The sequence below is a fragment of the Microtus ochrogaster genome, unplaced genomic scaffold (assembly GCF_000317375.1).
Source record: "Microtus ochrogaster isolate Prairie Vole_2 unplaced genomic scaffold, MicOch1.0 UNK17, whole genome shotgun sequence".
Taxonomy (NCBI): domain Eukaryota; kingdom Metazoa; phylum Chordata; class Mammalia; order Rodentia; family Cricetidae; genus Microtus; species Microtus ochrogaster.
This window is the reverse complement of record NW_004949115.1, coordinates 5,384,330-5,397,945: the sequence shown is the minus strand read 5'-3', so window position 1 is coordinate 5,397,945 and position 13,616 is coordinate 5,384,330.

The window sequence follows — 13,616 nt, the reverse complement described above, 5'->3', positions numbered from 1 at the left end:
CAGGACCTTCTGGCTTTCATGGTTTCCATAGAGAAGTCAGGTGTAAGTCTGATAGGTTTACCTTTATAAGTAACTTGGCCTTTTTCCTTTGCAGCTCTTAATATTCTTTCTTTATTCTGTATGCTTTGTGTTTTGATTATTATATGGTGAGGGGATTTTTTTTTTGATCCAGTCTATTAGGTGTTCTGTATGCTTCTTGAACCTCCATAGGTATATCTTTCTTTAGTTTGGGAATGTTTTCTTCTATAATTTTATTATATATATTTTCTGGACCTTTGAGCTGCACTTCTCCTTCTTCTACTCCAATTATTCTTAGGTTTGGTCTTTTTTATTGTGTCCCAGATTTCCTGAATGTTTTGTAATGAGAGTTTGTTGGTTTTGCTGTTTTCTTTGATCAGTGCGTTTATTTTCTCTATGTTATCTTCAGAATCTGAGACTCTTTATTCTATCTCTTGTATTCGGTTGGTTATGCTTGTTTCTGTAGTCTCTAGATTTTCCATGTCCAGCCGGCCCTCTATTTGTGTTTTCTTCCTTCCCTCCATTTCAGTTTTCAAATCTTGAACTGTTTCCATTATCTGCTTGTTTATTTTTCCTTGGTTTCCTAGGGTATCATTCACTGATTTACTCAATTCTTCAAACTTTCTGTTATACTTCTCATCCATTTCTATAAGGGCATTTTTTACATGCTGTTTAAGGGCCTCTATCATTTTCATAAAGTCATTTTTTTCTACTTCTTCTTGATTAAGGTGTTCATGTCCTCCTGTTGTGAGGTCGCTGGGTTCTGGTGGTTTCATGTTGTTTTTCAGATTGTTGGGTGAATTCTTGCATTGGCGCCTCTGAATGGTCCCCTATGGATCTTCTTTTACAGGATCAGGTCTCCTTGTACACTGATGTACCTTCCCAGTGATGTCATTCCCCAGTGATGGCTCTCCTGGTGCCTAGATCGGATCTCCGTGCTGCTTGGGCAGCTCGTACACAAAGGGCCTACCTTGCTTGCTGCAGGCAGGCTATGGAGACAAAGGAACTACTGCCCTCCCGGTTGCCCTCCCAATTCGGATTCGGTCCCAGCGCCTGAACAGGCTGAGCTGGGAGATGTTATGTAGCCAAAGAGGGGAGGGGGGCAGAAGGGGGGAGGGTTCTGGATGCAAGCTCGGTGGGATAGTAAGAGAGAGGTGGTATCGGTCAGTATAGCCCCTGCAGGAAGACCAGGAAGTGTAGGAGGGATGAGGAATGTCTGAGTTCCCTGTCCTGGGCTGCTGCCAGGGGTCAGAAACTCACTCACCCCAATAATGGTTCTCCTGGTGCCTAGATTGGATCTCCGTGCTGCTTGGGTAGCTCATACACAAAGGGCCTTCCTTGCTCGCTGCAGGCAGGCTGTTGAGACACAGGAACTACCACCCTCCCGATTTGGATTTGGTCCCAGCGCCCGAACAGGCTGAGCTGGGAGATGTTATCTTCCTCTCACTTTTATCCCCAGACAAATTTATGGCTATTGTTCTCTCTGATTTCCTTGCATTCTGATGTAGAAAATTCAAGTTTTTCTCTAGCTCTTAGTGCAAAATAAAAAAATAAAAACAAAAACCACTCTCTATGTTGCCATCTAAGCTGCTACTGAATGATGCGTTCTTGGTGCCTTTTTGGGTACTTTTCCTAATAGGTCACTGTTGCTGTACACAGCCCTCAGATGTGCCCACTGGCAACTAAGCCAGTTTTCTGTTATTATTCATAATGTCTATTTTTAGGTACTTGTTTTTCTCATTCTTCCTAATCTCCTTTTAATATACCAGGCCTTTGACTTGCACAGAGTTTACAAATATTTTATCTCATTATCTAACTTTTTTTTTATCCTTTAACAGTCTTTGGAGAAAAGCCTTCAGTCTTAATATATAATGCTTGCTGTTTATCATAGATGATTTTTATCACATTGATGTGTTTCTGTGTTCTTAGCTTGCTTATCTCTCCTTTTCTTATCCTTCCCCCACTTATGAATGATTTTCATGTTTTGTCAAATAATTTTCTTCTTGGTATTGATATGATTATATAACTTATTTCTTTTTTAGACTTTTTCTATGATTGAATAAATTCATCTATTTAATGAGAAATCAGTATTTATTCCTGGAGTAAATTATCTTTGGTCATGACATAAAATTGATTTATTGAATTACCGAATATAATTTACTAGTATGTTGATGGGGACTTCTCTGTATCTATTTATGAGACATAGTAGTCTGTCATTTTTTCTTTTATTGCTGTATCTTAGATGCTTTCAGTATTAAGGCAATTCTACCTCAGAGAGTGACTTAGAAAACATTACCTCTGCTTGTGTTTTCATTTGCAATCAATTTAAAGAACTTCATTTTTTATGTTGTTTGGAGGTTTACTCATCACAGTCACAATGCCACTTAGCTTTCTTTTGTTTCAGAGTTAATCTTCCCTTTAAACCCAAAAGATGTTTTTGGTTTTTTTAAAATATTTATTTATTTATTTATTATGTATACAATATTCTGTCTGTGTGTATGCCTGCTGGCCAGAAGAGGGCACCAGACCCCATTACAGATGGTTGTGAGCCACCATGTGGTTGCTGGGAATTGAACTCAGGACCTTTGGTAGAGCAGGCAATGCTCTTAACCTCTGAGCCATCTCTCCAGCCCAAGATGTTTTTGTTTTATTTTAAATTTTCTATTGGAATTTCTTTTAGTATGTAAAAGTACGGTACAACTTCTTTCTATCCTATTTGATCTCTGATAAGAATTCTATCACTTGTATCATATTTCCTCCTCATAGTTTTTTGTTTCTGGCTGCCTATAAAATTTCTTGTCATTCATATACAGAAGTAAGTTATGAATACTTTGGTATCACTTTGTTTGGGCTTATTCTATTTAGAGTCCATTTCTTTAATATGTACATATGGGGATTATTTTGTCAGATTTAGGGATTTTTTTATGTATTTCAGAAGTTTTTAAATTTTTAGTTTAATTTTTTTCCTTTATAGTTTTAATTATCTGTGTGTTTGTGTGTGTGTATGGGTGTAGTTCCCATGGAGGCCTGAAGATGGCATCAGATCCCCTGTAACTGAAGTTACAGACTCTTGTGAGCTGTATGATATGGATTCTGAGAAGCAGAGCAGTAAGTACTCTTCACCACAAAGTTTTCTCTCTAGCACCATATGTTATTTTGAAAATGTTTTCTCAGTCTCTTCCATTCACTTTCCTGGTGACTGAGTCATTGGTTCTTTTATTTTCATTCCACAGATCCTCCTGAGTATTCCTTTTTCTTGTTGTTCTATGTTCCCTGTGTTGATAAAATTGGAGAAATGTTATGGCTCTATACTCAAGTTCAATGACTCTACCTGTCACCTCTAGTCTACTCTGGATCGCATCAGTGACATTTTAGTTTCACTTACTGTATTTTTCATTTCTGTAATTTCCATTTGGTTCCTTGTTATTCCTTTTATGTCTTTATGGGCATGTTGTACTTTTTTACTTGTTTCAGACAATTTGTAGTTTATTGTTCAATCACTTTCATAATGGTAGCTTTGAAAATATTTTTTAAAAAGTTATAGGATGTGGACTCAGCTGCAATCCCAGTACTCAGGATGTAGAAATGAAGCCTTCCCTGGCTTCATAGTGAGTTAGAAGTCTGACTGAGCTACATGAAAGCCTGTTTAAAAACTAAATAAATAAACCAATGAATAAATAAATATATTTTATTTATTTATTTCTTATATCGATTTATCTTGATGTTGGAATCTGTTTACATGATCTTCTTACCCATACCATACTTTCCTTTAAGCTTGGCATGATAAGTGATTTTCTATTTTATCTTAGATAGTTCTAGGTTTATAAGATACTGGCTCTTAATGTTTTAGGAGGCTATTGACTTTTGATGTGTTAAGTGGGTGTGTATGTTCAGTTTCTAATTTGACTCCACTAATACAACCCAGCAAAAATGCACTATTAAATCATGTTTCTTCACTACAGATGGCTGGGGTGGAAGATCAGCTAACCTTGGCCTTGCTGATATTTTGCAGTGAAAGTCGGACACACATTGCTGGCAGGTTGGGGTATTAGGTCATCTCCCTGTTGGGCCTCCCTGCTCCCTATTGCTGGGGGTGGTAGGCTGACTCATACTTCTTTGTTGCTGCAGCATTAGGGGCAGAACATTATCTCCACTTGGCCCTACTGGCACTAGCAGAGAAGAAAGGGGACGGGGAATGACAACTAGCTCAGCTTAGCACTACAGCGTTCAGTCTCATTTATGTAACCTAGTAAATGTTGAGTCTTTGTTCACCACTAGGTTTTCTAAGGGGAGAGGTAAATAGAAAGCGAGCTCATTCTGTTTTGTATTTTCTCATTATTGTCACATGAAAAACTTGTTGGGATTGGGTAAAGGGGAAAGAAGAGTATTTAGTAGTTCCAAGTGTCACTCTTGTTCACTTTCACTGATGTCAGGAGTGGGTGGTGGCTAATCTGTCCACTAGACCCTGATAATAGTAAACTGGCTGGAGAATAAGAACACCATATCCTTTTCTTTTGATAAATTATGGACAATCAGCTTCTTACTTGGCTTACTAATGCCACAAAGTAGAGGAATCTGAAAGCTGTCTGATTTCTCAGGAAAGGAAATGGAGCAATAGTTCCCCTTTCTTCCCTATAAATACCCAAAGTCCTCTAATATTACCATTCTGAGACTAACTACATAGTGGAAGATACAGACTGGAAATAAATTCAAGGATGCATAGAAATAAAATTCCAATATGAATTATGAAGTAAAAAGCATAGAGCCCTATGAGAAAGAATACAGGCCTTCCCTAGAAAGTGACAGTTCAGGCCTTAAAGGATGAGGGGTCAACAATGTGATGGTGGAGAGTGTTCCAAACAGAAGAAATGGCAACTGAGGTGGCTGGCACTGTGATGACAACAAACCCATGCATTTAACAAAGTAATTGCAATGCTGGAATGACGACACTAAGATAGCAAAGCAGTGTCAGAGTAATGATGGGGCATATATGTTCCAGTCAGGTGTCTCAGCGGGTAAAAGTACTAGCCACACAAATGCCATAACCTGAATTTTTTCACTAAATGCCATGGTGGAAGGAAAGAAACTATTCTAGAAAGGAAATTGGTCTCTGACCGCAACATGTGTGCTGTTGCATGCATGTGCCCCTTCCTTAACTTAGAATAAAATAAAATAATTAAAAGGAGAGAATTAGCAGGTACTTGACCATCCAGGTTAATGAGATTTATGTTAACAATGTGAGAGTTGGGTTTTCATCTTAAGTACACAGAGAAGATATTAGAGAATTTCAATAATAGAAGGGGTACTTGCATTTAGCTATCAATGGGAGATAACCTTGAAAACAATAATAGTGTAAGTGAAGAGTCAAACCTGTAAATGGAAGTTTCTGTCCTGCTCGGTCAAACAGCTGTTAAGACCTGAAGAAACACACAAGGCTTATATTAATTATAAATTGTTTGGCCTATTATCTCAGGCTTATTATTAACTAGCTCTTAAAACTTAAATTGACCCAGAATTATTACCTATGTTTAGCCATGTGGTTTGGTGCCTTTTTTCAGTGCAGCATTTTCATCATGCTTCCTCTGCATCTGACTAGTGACCTACTCTCTGCCTTTCTTCTTCTCAGAATTCTCCTAGTTTGGTCACCCTGCCTATATTTCCCTATTGGCTACTGGCCAATCAGAATTTTATTAAACCAATGCGAGTGACAAATCTTTACAGTGTATAAGAGCATTATCCCACAGCAGAAACCAGTTTTTTTTAAAAAAAATAACCATTGAAACAAGTGGGAGGTCTGACTGGGTGGAGACTTGAGTACCGAAAGAAGGGACCTGTGGATTGGTGGCAGGTAGGGTGTGTCCTTGCAAAAGACTAGAAGTTGGTTGTGGACTAGGCAGGGGTAGCTGGATGTGGGACCTAGGCTAGAGATGGTAGGTTGGGGACAAGGCATGGAGAGACTCATTGGGCTACAGCCTGAAGTGGAGATGGGAATTCCGCAATAATTTTTTTTAATTTTTTGAAATTCTAATAGAATATCATAACTTTCCCCCTTTTCCCTCCAACACCTCCCCTGCATCCGTCTTGCTCTCTCTCTCAAATAACTGACCTATTTTACTTTAATTGTTGTTGTGTATGTTGTGTATTTCTAAATAAATAAACACAACCTGCTCAGTCCATATGTTACCAGTATATATGGTCTGAGGGCTGACCACTTGGTATCAGACAATCAAGTTTGGGGTTTTCTTCCTGAGGAAGATCATTTCTTCTGCTCTCAGGATTCTTATTGCCTGTGGTTCTTTGTCTAGGGCTGAGGCCCATTGAGCTTTGTTCTTTTTATGTTACCATGCTTTCTTTAGTAACTATCCTCCAAGCCAAGCAATTTCCATCTTTAGGAGTGCACCTGAGCCACTCCCTCTTGCAAAACATCATCCCATCTGCATTTGTTGATGGTTTACACCCTCCCAATAGAGGGCAAAGCAGAGCAGGAGATGAGTATGTAGCCTAAGTACCAAGCTGTTCTCTATCACTTAACAAATCTGCATGTGGCCTGGAGGAGGGCCATAATGTATAAAGGTCAGAAAAGTTTGGAACAGGGACCCCCGTCCTAGCAGCTATTGAGAATCATTCCCAGTTCTCTACGATTGTTTTAGATGTGGCTGGTTAGAGAAGGAGAGTCTAAAGTCTCTGGAAGTAACCATTCACCTGGGCTCTGTAAGGAAGCCTAATAAACTCATTGGTTCTTCAGGGTGAACTTTGTGGAATCTTACCTCAGTCTATCATCTGGACCGTAGGAGAAAGGGGTAGATGTTGCTAAGTCTCCTCTTAGGAAGGAATTTTAGCAACACTTGCTGTAGTCTGCAGGATACAAAAAAAAGTTGAGTATGAGTTTGGGGAGAGCAATGGTGTTGTCTAGGAAATGGGAAATGAGACAAACAGATGAAGGGAAGACATATGAAGGCATGTGTTTGTGGAGGACATTTTGACATGGTGATTTACCTGTATAGGGCTTAAGAGGACAGTGTCTGGGACATGGATAGTGCAGAGAGTAGAGACAAGGAACGAAGGTGAGGCCATAGACCATGAATTATTTGTGAGGGAAATCCAAGGATAGCAATCTTCTTCTTGGTTAGACGGAGTGGCATGTCTGCTTTATAAGGGGCACATCTACTCCAGAAAAGGGGGTGTTTTGAGAACTATCAGAGTGAGCAGTCCAGAGAAAGGTTACAGTTGTAAGAGCAAAATTTCAGTGAAAAGGGGAATTGAGGCTGGCATTTTTGGTGTTGGCCTCAAAGACTGCAGGTTAACTGGATAAACGAGAAGGAAAAATGGAGGTGTTGGCCTGCCATTTTTCATGGCTAGGTGTTGAAATGGGAATAGAGTCCTAGTTAGATCAATAATACAGAGCCTGTTCTGTGACCCCCCAAACCTGGAACCCATATGGGGAGTCAAGTAGTGATGAGTAACCTAGAAGCAACAAAAGATACCCAAGTTCTGACCTTTGATACAGAGAAAGGGAAAACCCCCGAATCTGTTTACAGACAGGAGTCTTAACAATGGTCTGATGGGAGACATTGGTAATCTAAGACTATTTAACTCAGGAATTCCAGAAATTAGGGAATAGCTTTAAGTAAACAACGGAAGACTCTCTCAAAGCCTGACTGTCAGATATGAGGCTGTGGGATATGGGGCAGATAGGATTAGTTTGAGTGCTGCGGAAACAGAGAAACTGGGCAATATAACCACACATCCTCCCTTGAGACACAAACTGCATAGCCTGAGGCAGTAAAGGTGAATCGGTCCCTGATGAACTGGCTCATTTGAGCCATTAGAGATAATTAGTCATCACCAGTGCATGGCTATCAGGGGCTGGAGGATAATAGAGGAAGGACAGACACTACATAGAGAACTAGGTTGGGGGAAAAGCATTGTTCCATGGGCAATTTACAGAGCCTTAGAGGACAGCGTTCACCAGAGACTTAAGGAAGAACTGGATTTAGCAAGGGCCTGGACTCTGGCACGTAGCTTTAGCAGATTTGCTGAGTCCTTTGGTAGGGCAGGATTTTACAAAGTGGAAAAGACTGGCAATTCTACATAACTCAGACCAGCATGTACAACATGTCTGTAAAGTGGGAGACAACCTAGAGGTAAGTGAAAGGCGAAACAGTGAAAGGAGTCTGTCTGAGTTACTCGAAGGCAAACGTGACTAGTTTTGTGTGAAGCCAGAGTTTCAAAGGAAAAGATGGGTTGTGGTTTTCTGTGATCACCCAACATGGAGAACAAAGACAACAGACATTCAAAGTGCCTCAACAAGGATATCTTCACAGTCTTCCTATTTATTATGAGAGGTTGACTCAGACTTTGTGCGATTGTTCTCTTCGTCTTGTGTATAAAGGTTTTGTTTAAAATAGCTAGCACAATGCTAACCTTTGAATGTTTTGCAAAATTGGAGACTCATTTAAGAGATATGCAATTGCCCCCAAAGAAGCATGGGGAATCAGTTCACAGTGGGCGCTAAGGTCAGATATTGCCCTGGAGTTCTTGAGAGCTTTATGATTGGGTAAGGTTCAAGTAATAATCACCAAAGTGGCTGGGGAAAGCTTGCAACTCTGGGCCTGTAAATGCTAAAGAGCCCCCAAAGGTAAAAATTGATGCTTTTGAAAGCTATAAAGGTTGTCTGGAATCTCAGTGCTAGGAGTGGGTTACCTTCATAGGAGCTGTTGGCCACAGAGGCCCTAGAGGCCCTTAAAAACTGATAAAGGCTATTGTCACATTTATCAGTTGCCTTCCAGAACTGAACGAATGGTAAGATCTTGTTATTGAACCAGTTGCATGCTTTGGCATCCAGACTTAGAGAAACAAAGTAAAGACTGAATTCAAAGTGTCCCCTCTCTGTGAACTACTGCCAGAAGTTTCCATTAAGGATGCTGGGGAGAATTATGCCTAAAAGTCCCACTTAGCAGTGGACCTAGCAGGCTTCATGATGGAAGTGGCAGGCAACATGTACCAGCGAGTGGAGTAGTGGCTTCAGGGTTTGGGGTTAGAATCAATTTTCTGATTGGACTTAAGGTCCACTTCACAGGGGAAAATTCACATCTGCTGAGAACTTAAAACCCTGTGACCAGGGAAGTCATAAGCTCCAGCAGAAAAGCAACTGACTAAATGATATACCAGCTAAAGTGTTTCCCCATGCTTTTGTTTAAAATCATGAAACATAGCCAGGTGGTGGTGGCGCAAGCCTTTAATCCCAGTGCTCAGGGAGGCAGAGAAAAGTGGATCTCTGTGAGTTCGAGACCAGTCTGGTCTATAGAGCACATTTCAGGACAGCCAGAGATACATAGAGAAATCCTGTCTTGAAAAACAAACAAACTAAAAATATATCATGGGTTACTACTAAAGTTTGTGCCTGTTTGGATGTTTTTCCATTTGCCATTGTTAATATACAAAAGGAATTTATTGACAACTGAATTTACCTTTTCTGTATTATTTGAGTTTTTGGCAGTAATTTATTTCTGTCTAGGAATGAACCAAAATTCCTAGCAGATGGCACCTTCTCAAGTTCCATCCTCACTAGCATGCACCTTATGTATTAGAGTAATATTGCATGGCTGGTTGTAGTGCAATAAGGTTATAATTCCAGGCACTCAGTGGGGCTGAGGCAGAAGGATCATGAGATTGAGACTCATGGACTGCATAGTAAAACCCCTATCTCAAAAGACAAACTCCAAACCAATCAATCCCTCTACACCCTCAAACCTTCACATTAGTTTGTCTTTGGGGAGAAGATAGTTTGTCTTTGAGATTGTTTCCTAAGGTCAACTTTCTGTGGTCAGGAGGAAAAACTGAAGGCAAGATGTTGGCTCAAAATAAGCCCTCAATAAATATAAGTTGATATTAGAATAAGTTTAATTTGATTTATTTTAGTGACAATGCCTACAGTTTAACAGCTTAGTTTAAATGACAGAAGTAATTTACAAATCCATAAATATTTGGAGCAGGATTTTTCTTTGCCATGCGCTTAATTATTTATTTTATGGAAATGTGTTTGCAAGTATAATTAAAAGCTTTATAGATAAGCTGAGCATTAGAGAAGTTTAAATTTAACATTTTACAAACCAAACATCTCATGAAATTCAATCAAAATTAGACTATAATTTTATGCCATATTTTTAACAAGCAAAAAAGAATTGCTTATAAAATTTTATTTCTCAAAACAAGAATGAAATCACATTGGTAGGAAACTGGATGGAACTGGGGCTCTCCATCTTAAGCAAAATAAGTCAGGTACAGAATGATAAATAGTGTATGTCTTCATTTACATATAGAATCTAGAATAAATGAAAACTCAAGTGGGACTATTAGTGGAAAAGAAGGGGACAAAGAGTTGGGCCAAGAGAAGGTAGTTTAGGTAAGTTTGATCTAATTATGTGATATGCATATATCAAGATATCACAATGAAACTGATTTTGTGCAATTTTCATGCATTAATAAGAAAGTAGAAAAAACTATTAGATGAGTGGGAAGTTCTAGTGTGACGGGGACAGTAAGGGAAGGTAGTAGGGCCATATGCTGTATTCATATATTAAAGGTATCCTCTACACATATATTAAAATGTCATGAGTGCCATTCTCTCCAATATGTGATAATTATAAAATATAAACAAAAATATTTATAATAATAGAAACTATTTCTCAGGAGCACATTTGTGTCAATCAGGATTCAGTCAGAAGCAAAATTTACCTACTCTACTTTTCAAGATATTTAATGTTAGGCAAAGATTTTTTCATATATATATATATGTATGCAGGACTTAGGGGAATGTGTTCTAAACAGAGTCTCCAGAGAATGGAGACTCAGAATAACACCTCAGAACTAGTCTGGCAGAGAACATACTACCTCTGCTCACTCCAGGAGATAAAGAAATCAGGACCCTCCCACTGGAACTGTTAAGTGCAAGTACTCAAAGGGATGACTGGTACTTGAAGACTTGGGAAGCCACCATTATTGCAGCTACCTTTCAACCCATGACTCAGGTGGCAGGGCATCTATAGCTGAGTGCATCCTCCATTACAAATACAATTGCTTCTGAATACCAGCTAAGAGAAAGAACATGGGAATGCTGATGCAGAAAAATGCAAAGTCTTTAAGACTGCTCTCTGGCAACAACAATCAAAGCATTTGCAGGGAAATCACCCTAAAATCATGTCTGCCTTGTAAATCTCATGAAAGTACATCTAATTGGTAGAAACTAATTTGCATCCAGAAACAACTGTAAGGAAGACTCAGAAATGGAAATTTAATTTTCTCAGGTTTGGCAGTGAAGGAACACACACTAGAAGGGGATGAGAGTGAGTGTTGACTTCACTTCACTAGATTTACTGCCTCCATTGCAACTAAGCATTGTACATATCTCTTTCCAACTTTAACTTCCAAAACAACAAATACCAGGGACACTGTGCTGACAAAATGCACCTGTTTCTGAGGAAAGAATCTATGACTATATTCTACCCAAATGCAAGAGCCAGCCACCAAATCCATCTCTGCATGATGAGTATCCATTTTATGGTTTTGTTCTAACTGCACCTTGATGTATTGCCACTTAACAACTATTAAATACTTAAAAATACTTAATTACAACCAGCAGACATTTTTGTTCTTTTGTTATTTGTTTTTTTTAATTAGGATTTCTCTGTGTAGCCCAGGTTATTCTATTACTTGAGGTCTTTCTGCCCTTGCCCCTCAAGTAGTAGGATTATAAGCATGCACTGGTGTTGTGGGATTCCCCTCTGTATCTTTGGGCCTATAGCAAAGCTATAGGGCAACAGAGCTAGGCAGGGGAAACTAAACTGAATGCTGAGAGGAGGAAGGTGGAGTCAGAGAGAAACCATGTAGTTCCGCTGAAGGCAGATGCCAAAACTTTACCCGGAAAGCCACAGCAACGTGGCGAAACACAGATTAGATTAATAGAAATGGGTTAAATTAATGTAAGAGCCAATAAGAAGCTAGAGCAAATGGGCCAAGCAATGATTTAATTAATACAGTTTCTGGGTGATCATTTCTGGGCTAAGTGGCTGGAAACTAACTAGCGGCTCCTCCTCCAACACACAACTGTTGTGTGACAAAATGAGGAGACGTAGATCATGTCTACTCACCCCAGATAGGATTCTCCTGACAGATCAAAATACAGATACCACCACCAAGTCCACTTTGGTGAACCAATGAGTTTTTATTGAGGTAAATAAATAAATAAATAAATAAATAAATAATATTACAATAATATGGGTGAGAAGTTACTTACAGGAGCAGAAATGACACAAAGACAGCTGTATCATCAAAGGCCACCCCAGCATGGGAGACAGCTCACCAAAGCTGGATACCTGGAGTACACTGCACAGCCTGTGCTCGGCTCAATAGTTTGGAGAGTGTCTTTTTCCAGGTGCCTCAGTTGGTCTAACCCTCTTTTAGACAGCTATACACAGAGTCTCTTAACAGCCTTTCTCCTCTCCAAGTATTCTTTGCAGCTGGGCTCTGCCTCCTCTGACAGGGAGGTGGCCTAGTGAATCTGATCAGTTACAGGAACTTCCTGAAGCTATTTATCCTTATTTATTGATTTGTTATTGTTTGCCTCTTTGCTTAAGGAGGTTCCCACCATAATGAATGCTTTTGTTTCAGAGGAAGCTGTTACACATCAGTGACTATGCTTAGAAATTTGTTTTGCAGTCTTCCATGGAATAATGGGAAAAGAGAGAAAAAGAGCTCAGCTTTTTTTCTTTCTTTCTTTTTTTTTTGGTGCATAGTAGTAAGAGTATGAGTTCCAAACTGGCCCTGGCTACAAACAAAGTTTCACACCTGCCTGGACTCTATGGTGAGACCAAGTCTTAATAAAAGAAAAAAATAAAAAAGATTAAAAGAAGTTGACAGGGGTATGTTACAACAGTGTTCCCAGAGTTCATCATGGGTCAGAAGTCTTGGGGAATATTATTTTAAGGTGTGTTACTTTTTGTTTATGCTGTGGAATGTTTATTTAATGATGTAAACATGTGTTCCCCTTGTTTATGCTGCATTTATTTAACACTGTGAAGCTGTGATTCTTTGCCTGTCTGAAACACTTGATGGTCTAATAAAGAGCCAGATGGCCAATAGCAAGGCAGGAGCAAGGACAGGCGGGGTTGACAAGCAGAGAGTATAAATTGAAAGAGAACTGAGGCAGAAGAGGAATGATAGAACAAGGGAAGAAGGACATCAGGGAGCAGCCACTCAGCCACCCGGCTGCCCAGCCGCCCAGCCACCGAGCCACCCAGCCACCCAGCCTGCCAGTCAGCCACAGAGTAAGAGTGAAACATATGGAGAAATAAGAAAAGGAAAAAGCCCAGAGACAAAAGGTAGTCAGTATAAATTAAGAAAAGCTGTCAACCATGCACAAAACTCAAGTCCAAATCGATTAAAGGCCTCAATATCAGTCCGAACACACTGAGACTGATAGAAGAGAAAGTGGGAAATACTCTACAACACATGGGCACAGGAGACCACTTCCTACGTATAACCCCAGCAGCACAGACATTAAGGGCCTCATTAAATAAATGGGACCTCCTGAGACTGAG